Raw genomic sequence first — 12,465 nt, 5'->3', positions numbered from 1 at the left:
TTTTCTATACAAGTTGAATTAAGAGAGACATATAAAATTTAACTGACGAGATGGATACACATAAGAAAGTAATAGTACTGATTTTAATATTATGTTAGAATGTCCAACTCAAGCTAATTTTTTAGACAGTTTTAGTGATTTCATATAATTTTATGTAATATACGTGATTAGAAAGCGTAGAAGTTTCAAGATAATTTAGTTTTTTCTTTCAGAAAACATTTCAGACACTTTAGAGTTTGTTCAAGTCTACGGCTGCGTCAATGCTAAAAAGACGACGCCTTGTCACCTCCTTGCCTGTCCGATCGAGACATTTTTGTCGTTTTAAGAGAAAAGGGAGTCAAAAGAATGAGATTCAAATAGGCTAGCTTGCTCCGGTCACGGGCCCTCCATTTTCGTCCTCATTATTTTTTGTTCTCCGAGTAACATTCCATGTACGAAGACAGATTATTAAAAATAATCTAGAAGATCATATAAGAAATTCAGCAATCGCTAAGGGCATGTTTGGTAACGATTGTATTATCGAGAACAGATTCTAATAAAAAAAATATTTTTTATTCTGTTCTTGAGAACAATTTCTAAGATTTTAAGTGTGTGGTAATTATCCAAAATTTCTAATTTCGAAATAAAATTGCGTTTTATACCGTTCTCATTGATTCGTTTTAAATCAATTTATTTTCATTTTTAAATAATTTTTTTTTTCACTTTTTTCCTTTTTTTCCTTTTTTTTTTTTTTTCCTTTTTCTCCTATTCTTCTTTTTCTTCTTCTTCTTGTGGCCGATCGCCGGTCCGGCGACCGGCCAAATGAGGGCTAGCGACCTCACCAAAGCGTCGCCAGCTCTCAGCGAGGCCGGCCCTCGTCGGTAGAGCCTCGCTGGCAACTAGGTGAGGCTTGGCCTCGCCAAATCTAGCGAGGCTGGGCGAGGCCTGCCTAGCCACCAGCGAGGCTTGACACCGATGGGGCTGGGCAAGCCTCACCCTGGCTTGGCGAGCTCGCTAGATCAATTGCCGATGAACAGTGGCAGCGGCGGCAATGATTTACGAACGGCAGCGGTGGACAGCGGATGGCGGCAACGGATGGTGAACAGCGGTGGCATTTACAATTCTTTGGATGGCGTAGATGAAGAAGAAGAAAAATGGAAAAATACTTTATTCTCAAATTTGTTCCCAGAACAAAAATCAACTTTTTTTTTTATTCTTGATTCTACTTCAAATCTATTCTCAGGAATAAAAATTTTACCAAACGCAATTTTATTCTCAAACTGCTCCCAAGAACAAAAAATCAAAACGGTTATTATTAGTATGGTTACCAAACATCACCTAAGCATCTGTAAAATAATTGAGGACGTGAATGATAATTATTCTCTTTTAAAAATCAATTTCTTTCCATTTCTATTTCGGATGAGTTGTTGAGCAAAAGTACGTATTTGATAACGATAAAAAAATTTGTTCCCAAAATAAAAATTCTTTTGATAACGATATAAATTGTTTTCCTCCCAAGGGTGATGGTAGATGGCGGGCAATAGTAGGTGGACGGCAAAAAAATAATTCAATTAGAAATAAAATAATTATCATACGTGCCTTGAATATCTAAATAATTAATAAAAGGAGACCGATTTTACAAATAACTCTCATTGATCCAACAAAACAAAAGATTCTTTGTTTATTTTGTGAAAATTAATAATAAATAAAATATTTTCTTTAAAATGATATCTCTATTACTTAAAATAATTAATTAATAAAAAAATGTCATTACTAATAAAAATGTATGTTTAAATATTTTGTAAACGATAAAAATATTTTCTGTTCATTAAATTTAATAAGAGATATAAGCAACTTTATCTTAAAAAAAAAATTTAAATTATTTATTTTCTGTAAAATAAAGGGAAAAAATCCTTTATCATTAACATATTTCTCATCCTTCAGGTCAACAATATTTGAATATGATTGTTGGGACGATACTTCACGTGAGGATCATAGTACACCTGACTCCCACCGTTCCAATGCATCCTATCAACGGAGACGACTCGACATGCATTTCAATGATGTGCTCGAGCCCTTTGATCAAAATAAAATCAGGGGACAATTTTATAAGTGATCCATAATTATGTTTCCTTCAATTTCAGGTTTTTTATCATGAGAACATAGATCTTTTTACACTGTAAAGCACAAAATAATTCTCATTGTTCTCTAAAGGGAATAATAGCCATAAATTAATTTTGATTTCCTTTCAATGCCCTTGGAGATGGAATTAATTGTAAAACATCCAAAGACCATTAAAATTGGTGGTCTGTAATTTGAACCAACAAAATATGCAAAATAACCTTGCATGTACAAACTAAGATAATTATCCAAAAAAATTCTAAATTAATTATACAAAGGCCAATTCAGTCCTAATTTTGTTAGTTTGGCTAATTTAGTCTCAACCCTTTTAATGATTTGCCAACATAGTTCTTCTACTCAATTTTGATTAGAAATTGCTGATGTGGATGCCGGTCATCTTATATAATATGATCATCATGTCAATTTGAGTCAAATGCTATCACAGTTATTACTTGAAACACTTTGTCTTTGTACCATGTTAATAACCACAATCATAATAAAAAAAATTACATAAGAAAAAATCTAATAATCTTGAAACCGCAATTTGTCCCAAATTTACTTCTTATAGCAATCTTCGAAAGCCACACCAAAAACTTTAAGCTTTTACCTTTCAAATTAGTCTCTTGCTAACGCTACTTTGGCTCATTTTTTACCAAAAAAAAGTGGCTTATTAAAAAGGATAACCAAGTTTTCAAGATAGCAAGGCATTTAACTCTCGAATGCAACATAATTATCAATCCATAAACTTTGATATCAAACATTGGCAGCGTTAGGATCTCAATTTTATCAAGTCTGAAGCGAAACCCAGATACAAGAGCATAATTCTTGAAAATTTGCAATGTGCCCGTTTAATAAATTTAAATGAACCTTGATAGGTGCCTTAAATTTATCCACATAATAAAAGGAAAATGAATTCTTGCTCACAAGTCTAACCGTTTGGCAAAAGACATATCAAAACATGCATGCCTATCCAATTTGTTTATTTCATTTAGCAAGAATGTGTTGCAAAATTCTCCATATGCTAGATACGTGCCTCAAAATCAGCAGGCAATTTCTGTATTTAGATTTAACATTTTAAAGGAGATAATTGAACTAAACTTTTAAGAGTTGTGATGTATTTTTTCAAAACCTCGTATAAAGGTAGAGAATTCCAAAAATAGAAATTCTTTACAAAAACAATAAATATGACACTTCTTATAATACAAAGAAATCCCGTGTACCAAGTATGCGCTATTGATAAGAATCAGTTCTTTTTTTTTTTTTTTTTTTTTTTTTTTTTTTTTTTTTTTTTTTTTTTTTTTTTGCGGATGACTATTCTTATGCTTATAATAGACTCCCCCTTTACCGCAGAGTGAATAACTAGTCAATTGAAGTCTCTCAATGAAGCTAATCACGAGACAACTCGGTCCAAGAGAACTTGTGATTGTGCCGGTTTTGTTGTTTTAAAGGAAAGGCAAATAAATAGGCTAGTAGCTTTATTTGTTAATTCATTTTTATCCTCGCTTATTTATACTTGGGCAATATTTCATGTGTAGGAAGACTGCTTTGTAAACTTATTTTATAAGATGAAGCCCAGCTTTGAATAGACATTCAAAATAAATAGGACATACTAATTCCGGCATCTAACTTGAGTTTGGGCATAAGGACATTAAAAGTGTCGTAGACATTCACTTTATAGCCAAAAGTTTTCGTTGTCTCACTTAAGTGCCAAATTGAAGAAAAAATCGATCACTTAAGTGCCTCCGACGATAAATTTCAGCCAATAGTCCTATGTGGCTTTTCAAATTAATTTTTTGCTCTGAGGTGGCTTTTTTTAAAAGAAACTGAAGTCCAACGGGAATTTTTTTTTTTCCACCTTAACAAAATAAACAAAACGGCATAGTTTTCCCTCTCTCTCTCTCTCTCTCTCTCTCTCTGTGAAGCTGAAGGAACGAAGCTCTATCTTCACATGGAGAAATAGGACTCTGTCTCAGCTAAGGTTCGCCTTCGTGACGCTTCCATTTTTGTTCGCCGCAACTCAAGACAATGAAATATGAAGCATAGGCGAAGAAAATGACCTATTCTTCAAGCTTGGAGGAGGTAGAGGAGGCCTGTAATCAACCGCCGTTGCTGTTTCCATTCATCGTTTCCACGCCACGCTGCAAATCCCATTGTTTTGCTCTGATTTTCAACCAAGAACTTGAAGTGCTTCAGGCTCCCTTGGTCCTTCTTTGCTAGCGAAGACGCTTCCAGGATCCTTGCTCTTTGGTTTGAACACCAATCGAGTCCAATGCCCCCTTGCTCTGTTTTGGTGAGCTTAGGTCCGAGAACTGTGGTTGAAGTTTGTGTGAAAATTGATTTTGATTGAGCATTAAATAGTAATCTAAGCATACTTTATAAGACAATGATATTTTGGTTCTGAATTAGTGTTTTGAATTAGGGTTTTGAATTTGGGGGAAATCCAAATTAGTATTTATATTTGGAGAAAAACATGTGGATGGCATCATTTTGGGGTATATATGCTGATTGGACAAGCCAACGATCATGTTGAATGAAGAAATTAATAAAATATGATTACGTCAAATTATTGACGACCTAAATTAGAATTGAAACAAAAGTATCCCAAAAAAATGAAATTAATGTGAGTGTTGTACAAAACTTTTACCACTTCGAGTGTCCTCGTACCCTCGAGTTTGTCTCTTGCACAATCTAATAATCAAGTCCAATTGGGACCAAGTTAAAGCTATATATTTTGGAGAAAATGACACAATGAGTAATGTAACTTTCATACGTTACTCACATAAGTGTTATAACTTCTTTTTATCATTTTAGTGTCATAATCAGTTAACATTTTTTAAGAAGTTATATCATTCAAGTGATCGAAAAAATACTTATAATATTTAAATAAGTGTCATACAAAAGTTATGATATTTATAATATCCTTACCAAATACTTTTTGTGACCAGCTTTACAATTACAAAGAACAAAGCTTATTGGGGCAAACTAATTTATGCAGAACGATCGTAAGCCAAAAGGAAAAAAGAAATACTCAATTGCCATCTAAAAACACAAGTGGCCTATCAAAAACTCGAGTTGCTCCAAGCTAGCTCGAAATACTTTTATTTTTCGCCGTCATGGATAAATATCAGGAAAATTGCATCAACGGTTCTCTTCCTCACTACGTAATCACGTTCATTAAAAATTGTGCAATCGAGTCATTTCAGCAATTGCTTAGTCAATTTTGTTGTTGACGTGGCACGTCATAATCCAATGTGACATTTTTTAAATATTTTTAAGCATGCATGACGCTTATATGACGCCGTGTCAGAAAGAGCATTAATGAAAAATTAACAAGAAACAAAGCCCATCAATTTTCATTTTCCCTTTGCTCTAATCTAAACCGCAAGAACGAATATAATTGGACACTTCAAACTATATCCGCTAAAAGCTCAAAGGAAAGAGGATTTGACTTGCTAGGTGTCGAAAACTTCAGAAATATAGTCTCCCATTATAGAGAATATATTCAAGATCGGTCATATAATTTAGTGATATGAATGCAATAAAGGTCCTTCATGTAGAGCAGATTCCAACTCCCATTTGATTAAGGAATCGTATAGACAAGTTGATCCAAGCAAGTAAAAGGTGCGAGGAAGAGAGAGAAAAGGTAGGAGAGATACCAAAGTATTATAGTGAGTCCAAAAATTATCAACTTCACATGTTGTTCTCACCTTGTCAGCTGAGGATGACAAGACAAATGTTGGGAAAATTATAAAAACAATCTTAAATTTATTGTAATTTTTCTAATTTAGTCATAAATCTTTTTCTTTTTTTTTATCAATTTAGTTTTAAATCTTTTGCAATTGTGTCAATTTAATCCATCCGGCTAAATTTGGCTAGTTAATGCTTGACGTGGATATCAACCAACACCGATGTGGTAAATTTTTTAATAATATTTATTTTATTCGAATTTTTTATTAAATTTTCTTTTTCTTTTTACTTTTTCTTCTTCTTTTGGCCACCCATCAACATTGACTGGACGGCATTCACATCGCGTCACTAATGCCAGCCAAATTTGATCGAATAGACCGAATTGATACAATTGTAAAATATTTAGGACTAAATGAACTAAAAAAAGTTTAAAATTTAATTAAAAAAATTGTAATAGATTTATAACTATTTTGATAATTTTCTCGACAAATGTTTCACATCAGATGTCCACTTCGCTTCTGATAGCTGGCTTCCAACTAGGCCCAACCAAAGAATTAATAAGGAGAAGGTCCTCTCTCTTTCTCTCTATGTGGGGAGTGTTATTTTCCCTCTGTTTTTTTTTTTTTAACAAATTAGAAAAGAGCCTAACGAAAAAAACAATAATAAAGAGACTGCCCCAAAAAAAAAAAATGATGTAGGGATTTTACGAAAAAATTCTTTATTGCAGTGAATAAGAACGATGTAGCTTACAAAGAACAAACAATGAAGATTTAGATTTTAAGTTTAATATAAGATGTAGGAATCACAAGTTAGAGAACAAGAGAAATAGTTTAGCCGCTACATAAAGATTTTTCCCTTCAATCCATGTGTTGTATTATTGTAATTCATCTGGATGATACATAGGGGCCTCTCATCGAATTCAAAGGTAAAAGATGGAAACTCTCTGGGATTTCCACTAGAATTTCTGCCCGCACGAAAGTGTGTGCATTTGCAACCTAAATTATCACAGTTTAAACAAAATCCATAAAAGCCTAGTATGTATAGATGCCGAAAGGAAATGCTCGAATGCTGTATAAAAGGACAATGCTTTGGGCGGTGGGCTTCAGACTTGACGAAAGAGATTAGGCACCATACAGCGAAAGCTGACAAAAGAACAAGAAAAAGCGCAGATTGTTCCAAGCTCTAGCTCGAAGTACTTTTATTTTACCCTCATGGATAAACTCGGAAAAATTACATCAATAGTCTAAATGTTTCACACTATGGGTAATCAAGTTCTAGTCATTCAAAAATAGGCAATCAAGTCCTTCTCACTACCCACGTCAATTTGGCTCCGTGGCACGTCGAAATCCAATGGGATGAATCTTTAATAATTTCAAATATATGTGGCAATAATGTGACACTACGTTAGACAAAATAAATAAAAAATAAATAAAAGTCCATTTGCTTTCATTTTTCTTTCATTCTAATATGATTGAACAAATAATTTCAATTGAATATTCAAAATATATCCATTGAATGCTCAAAGGAAAGCCGACTTGACTTGCTAGGTTTTGAAAACTTTAGAAATATAGTCTGCCGTGATTGAGAGTAATTCCGAAAATAGTATTAAAGATTTAGGCATAAAATTTAGTGATATGAATGCAAGAGAGGTCCTTCATGAAGAGCGGATTCAAAATGCCATTCGATTACGGAATTATGGAGACAAGTATAGCCAAGCAAGCGAAGGTACGAGGAAGAGAGAAAGATTCGAGAGAAAGCAGTTTTGACGAAGTCAGTCAACTGGAACGAGTCCAAAAATTTATCAACTTCACAAGTTGTTTTCCACCTTGTCGGCTGAAGATAGCGAGACAAATATTTCACATCTGATTTCCAACTTCACCTCACGGCTGCCAGTTGGCTTGCCACTTGGCCCAAACAATAAATAAATTGGGATTTTGCGAAAAAAAAAACAAAACAAAACAAAATTGCTATAAATAAGAAGCATTTAGCTTACAAAGAAAAACGTTTAGGTTTTAAACTTAATATTAAAACTTAGGCTTCACAAGTTAAAGTATAAGAGATTTAGTTTATCGTTATCTTAAATTTTTTCCTTCATTCTAATTTTGAATTATCTTTGGATCATGCATAGGGCTTCCTATTGATGGAAGGGTGAACATTTGAAATGGAAACTATCTAGGATTCCTCTGGAATATCTGCACACACAAAATTGTTTGTATTAGCAACCTAAATTTATTAAACTTGTAAAAAGGTTTTAATTGATTCCTAAATTCTAAAAAAATGCTTAAATCTTGTAAATCCTGAATATATTGAGTAAAAAGGAGAATTAAAAAAATTAAGTGGAAGTACCAAACTCATGGCAATTATATAGAAAGAAAACGGGGAAGTGATTATTTAAAATTCCTTTAAATAATAGTATCTCTGCAATATAAAGCAAACTTCAAAATAATATTCAACCTCAAATTTGTAAAGTCCATGCTCCCTATAACATAAAATAATAGCCCTGCATTACTAAATAATGTGCAAAATTGTAAATTTAGTCATCATCACAATCATGTTACTACATAAACCTCTCGTGCATTCCAAATTTTCTTTTTTGCATACACATACATACATACATACATACATACATACATACATATATAGAACTCTACACCATATTCAACCTCAAACTTGGCAAAAAAGAGTACCGATAATAATTATTACCGGTATACTGGATCTGTTTTCAATATTCTTTTCCCTATGAAAGGAATTTGATAACCATGTATTTGTATTCGATGGATAAAATAATAAATTAAAGGGATAATTATATAGAAGCGTTATAGAACTGTTATATTATGATGGTTCACCCATGATAGGGTGTGTTATGAGAGGCGCCTTTTGAAGAGGTGCGAGTGGTTGTCTCTTAAGGAAAGTTAAAATAACTTCCTAATAATGAACAAAAAAGAATAGACGTTAAAAAGGAATGTTCTTCTCTCTATCAGAATAACACATACAAAAGGTTTTCATTATTACTTTGAGGAGACAGTTGATATTAACATTGTGGAAAGCGAATACTTTCCTTGTAATCATATCCGAGCCATCGTAAAGTTGTAGATTTGTTCATGGACAATTTACTTGTTGTGCATCAAGAGGCTAGTTGTTATGTACCTTTTTCTAATAAGAACTCCTAAAATTTGTTGCAAAAATACAATTGAATACTAAAACTATATATATATATGCAATCAAGTCTTAAACTTTATCAAATTGGTGCAATTAAATCCCTCCATTAACTCCATCCAATATGGCTACCATAAAATGTTGATGTAACCTTGTTCTTGTTACTATCTTAAAACATGCGGCAATGATGCGACATTCCGTATGTATCACATAAAAAAAAAAAAAAACACTTGAAAATCTGAGGTGGAAAAAGAAACAAATAGGGAAAAGCACACTAAATTTTCATACAGTTCTTATTTGAGTGCCATAGCTTTTTTGTTGATTACTTGAACCCCATAACTTATTTACAGAGATCATTTGAACGTCATAACTTTTTGTCCGATTACTTAAGTTCTACACAACTTTTCAGTTAATCACTCGAGTGCCGTATATTTTAAAAATCATTTGCCACAAGTGCATGCCATGTTGAATTTCCAACACTTCGATGAACGCTATTAATAAGTTATGGTATTCAAGAGATCAATAGAAAATTATAGCACTTAAGTGAACATTTTTAAGAAGCTTAGGCACTTAAGTGGCCCAAAAAAAAGTTACAATATTCAAATGATAGCAGTACAAAAACTGCGACTGTGTCTTGAATAAAATATAATAAAACTAGCAAAATTTGATGAAGTTCATGAGTAATTGAAGGACCTCGATAGCGGAGATACCCGGCTGGAGCACAGTCATGTTTGCTACCTTGACCATTGATGATGCAAGGAGCACCGGGTTGCCAAAATCAACATTGGTAGAGACATCAGACAGAGCGATCACAATGGCGTCACACGAAGGTGGCTAAGAAAGGCGGTGCAACAAAGTTGAAGAGGCAACCGAAGAGAGTAAATATATGGCCGCATCAACAATGGCATAGTTCCAATAACAAGAAAATGTCACTACAAATATTATAACTTTGGTACAATACTCACTACATTGTTATAACTTTTTTTTCAATCATATGAGTGTCATAACCTATGTATTACTCAGTTAAGTGTCATATAACTTTTCAATTAATTATTTGAGTGCCATAACATTTTAAAAACATTTGCTGCAAGTATTATGCCACGTCGGATTTTTGGCATTTGGGTGAACTTTTTTTAAAAGTGATGGAACTCAAGTAATTGATCAAAAGTCATAGCACTCAAATAAACATCTTCAAAAGTCATGATATTCAAGTAGTCAAAAAAAAAAAAAATTAGAGCATTCAAGTGAGAAAATACGAAACTTATAATAGCAGTGTATACTTACGGGTTGCATGCAATTGATCAAGCCATAAATTAACTTTAATTGGAGGCCGTAATTGTAGACTAAGAGTGTGCATTACTAGGCTTCCAAATTCTTTTCAAGTCATCTACTCGTAGTAGGTTCTAGAGATGATTGGGTTTAGGGTGGGTAGGTTCTAAATTTAGACCTTGAACTCGACTTTATCATAATCAGTTCCTCTTTTTTGAATCTTATACCCGATCATGTTTGCATTAGACCCTATATCCAAACCATACTGTTTTTCCAGTTTGGTTCTAGGGTCAACTCTATTTCCACTAGAACTTATTTTGCAACCATTTGACATCTTATACGGCTTTGAATTTTACATTAATATACAAGAAAATAATGTAATTTTCCTAATTTGTATTGAAACATTAAGCAATTGTAATCAATAAGTACATAGACTTTTTGACTAAATGAAAAACTAAGGATTCACAAGGCTAATGATGATAAAGTAGCAAGAGTTACAATCTCCTATTGATGGCTTTTAATGATGTCTGCAACTTCCTCGTTTTGGCAATACACATAAGGAGGTAACATGAGGAAAAGGGTGAAAAACAAAGAAAATAATAAAACATACGAATCATTAAGTGCAAACTTAATTGATCTGATTTTGAGATCTTTTTATCCTATAGAGCTGGACCTAAGAAAATGCATGAGAACACCTCGTACCTTCAATAAGCATGTTCATTTTGGGTTTTGGACTTCTAGGGTTGGGTTTACAAAACCGGTTCCCAACCTTACTTTCCGAATGGGCTGGTCCGGTTCCTGGATATTTTCGGTCCGATTGCACACCTCTAGCAGGATCCATGAATACTCCGTGCGCTTCGTGGATTGTTTAGTGGCCAAGTCTTTTTGGGCCACCATTGACGATACCAAGGATGAGCCCAAGACCAGTCCATTCCTTGACGAAGCGACGATGCATTTCGCATTTAAACAAGTATAATTGCCTCTTCCCCCTTCAGAAACCTCTCCATCTCGCATGCTCACTCGAAATCAAGTTACCTTCACAGCACTAAACTCGAATCTAACTTCTCTGCGCTGAATCGAGTTCTCGTTGATGAAGACAGAGGCAGTAACTTAACTCTGACGACGTTGGAAATGACTCGAAGACAATCGCTGTTCCTAGGGTTTGTTTTCTCTCCTGTTGCTAGAATTACTCTGAATTGACTTCTCATTGATGAAGAAAGAGGCAGTAAACTTTAAGACGACCTCAGAAATGACTCAAAACTATGGGTGTCGATGAAGCCGTTGCTTGGGAGCGACTATGTGATGACTTGAATTTTCCATACAATTTGAATCTCCAATAAATAATTAATTTAACCTCAAATAATTTGTACCATTATACTTAATCAAAACTCCCAGTATAGAAGATACACCCCTACTTTTGCTACATCTCTAATCCAATCCTCAAAGATCTTCAAAAGTGCTAACCTAAATGCCCTTGAACTTTGAATTCAACTAATCTGTAAGGTATTTTTGATGTAAGCCTAAACTCAATAAATGAAAATTCTAAATCTAAAGTAGGAGATCTACTCACCATTCGACCCCAAACCGCAATGACATAGTAACAATCAATTAGTTATCACATATCACTCGGAAGAATCACTGTAATTCATTAAATACTAATCACTCATTTTGCAAGAATGCAATATATTCTGACTTATTCCTTTATTATTTACATGTTCATATTAGAATGATTCCATCACTCAAGAAATACTACATGTATTTAGCATTATTCAAGAGTTTGTAATCTAATCCCGACCCAACGTGTTTACCAATTTTTCTTTTGTGAGCAATGAGCACATATCATAGCGTAGATTTATAAGTATATCAAGAATCCACATGCTCATAAAAGTCATTACATGTTCTAACCAACCATGTCAAATTTCCTTTCAAACTTGCCCTCCACAATAATAAGGACATCAACAAATTCAAAGAATGAGAATTCATATACACTTTTCAAACATACTATTTGATATAATTCATACATTATGACAATAAATGTGAATAAATAAAATAAGTGTACTGAAAGTCTTAAAATTTATCACGAAAATACAATCGAGTCATAAAATTTTCAAAAAATACAATGAAATCTTAAAACTTGTCATAAAAGTCCAACCAAATTGTAAAATTTTCAAAAATGTTATAAATTCTAAAATTTTCAAAAAGTGCTTTAATTGAATCAATTTAACATGTTTTAGGAATTTATTGTACTTTTTA

Source organism: Eucalyptus grandis, chromosome 6 (assembly GCF_016545825.1).
Source record: "Eucalyptus grandis isolate ANBG69807.140 chromosome 6, ASM1654582v1, whole genome shotgun sequence".
Classification (NCBI taxonomy): Eukaryota; Viridiplantae; Streptophyta; class Magnoliopsida; order Myrtales; family Myrtaceae; genus Eucalyptus; species Eucalyptus grandis.
Note: the sequence above shows the minus strand (reverse complement) of the source record.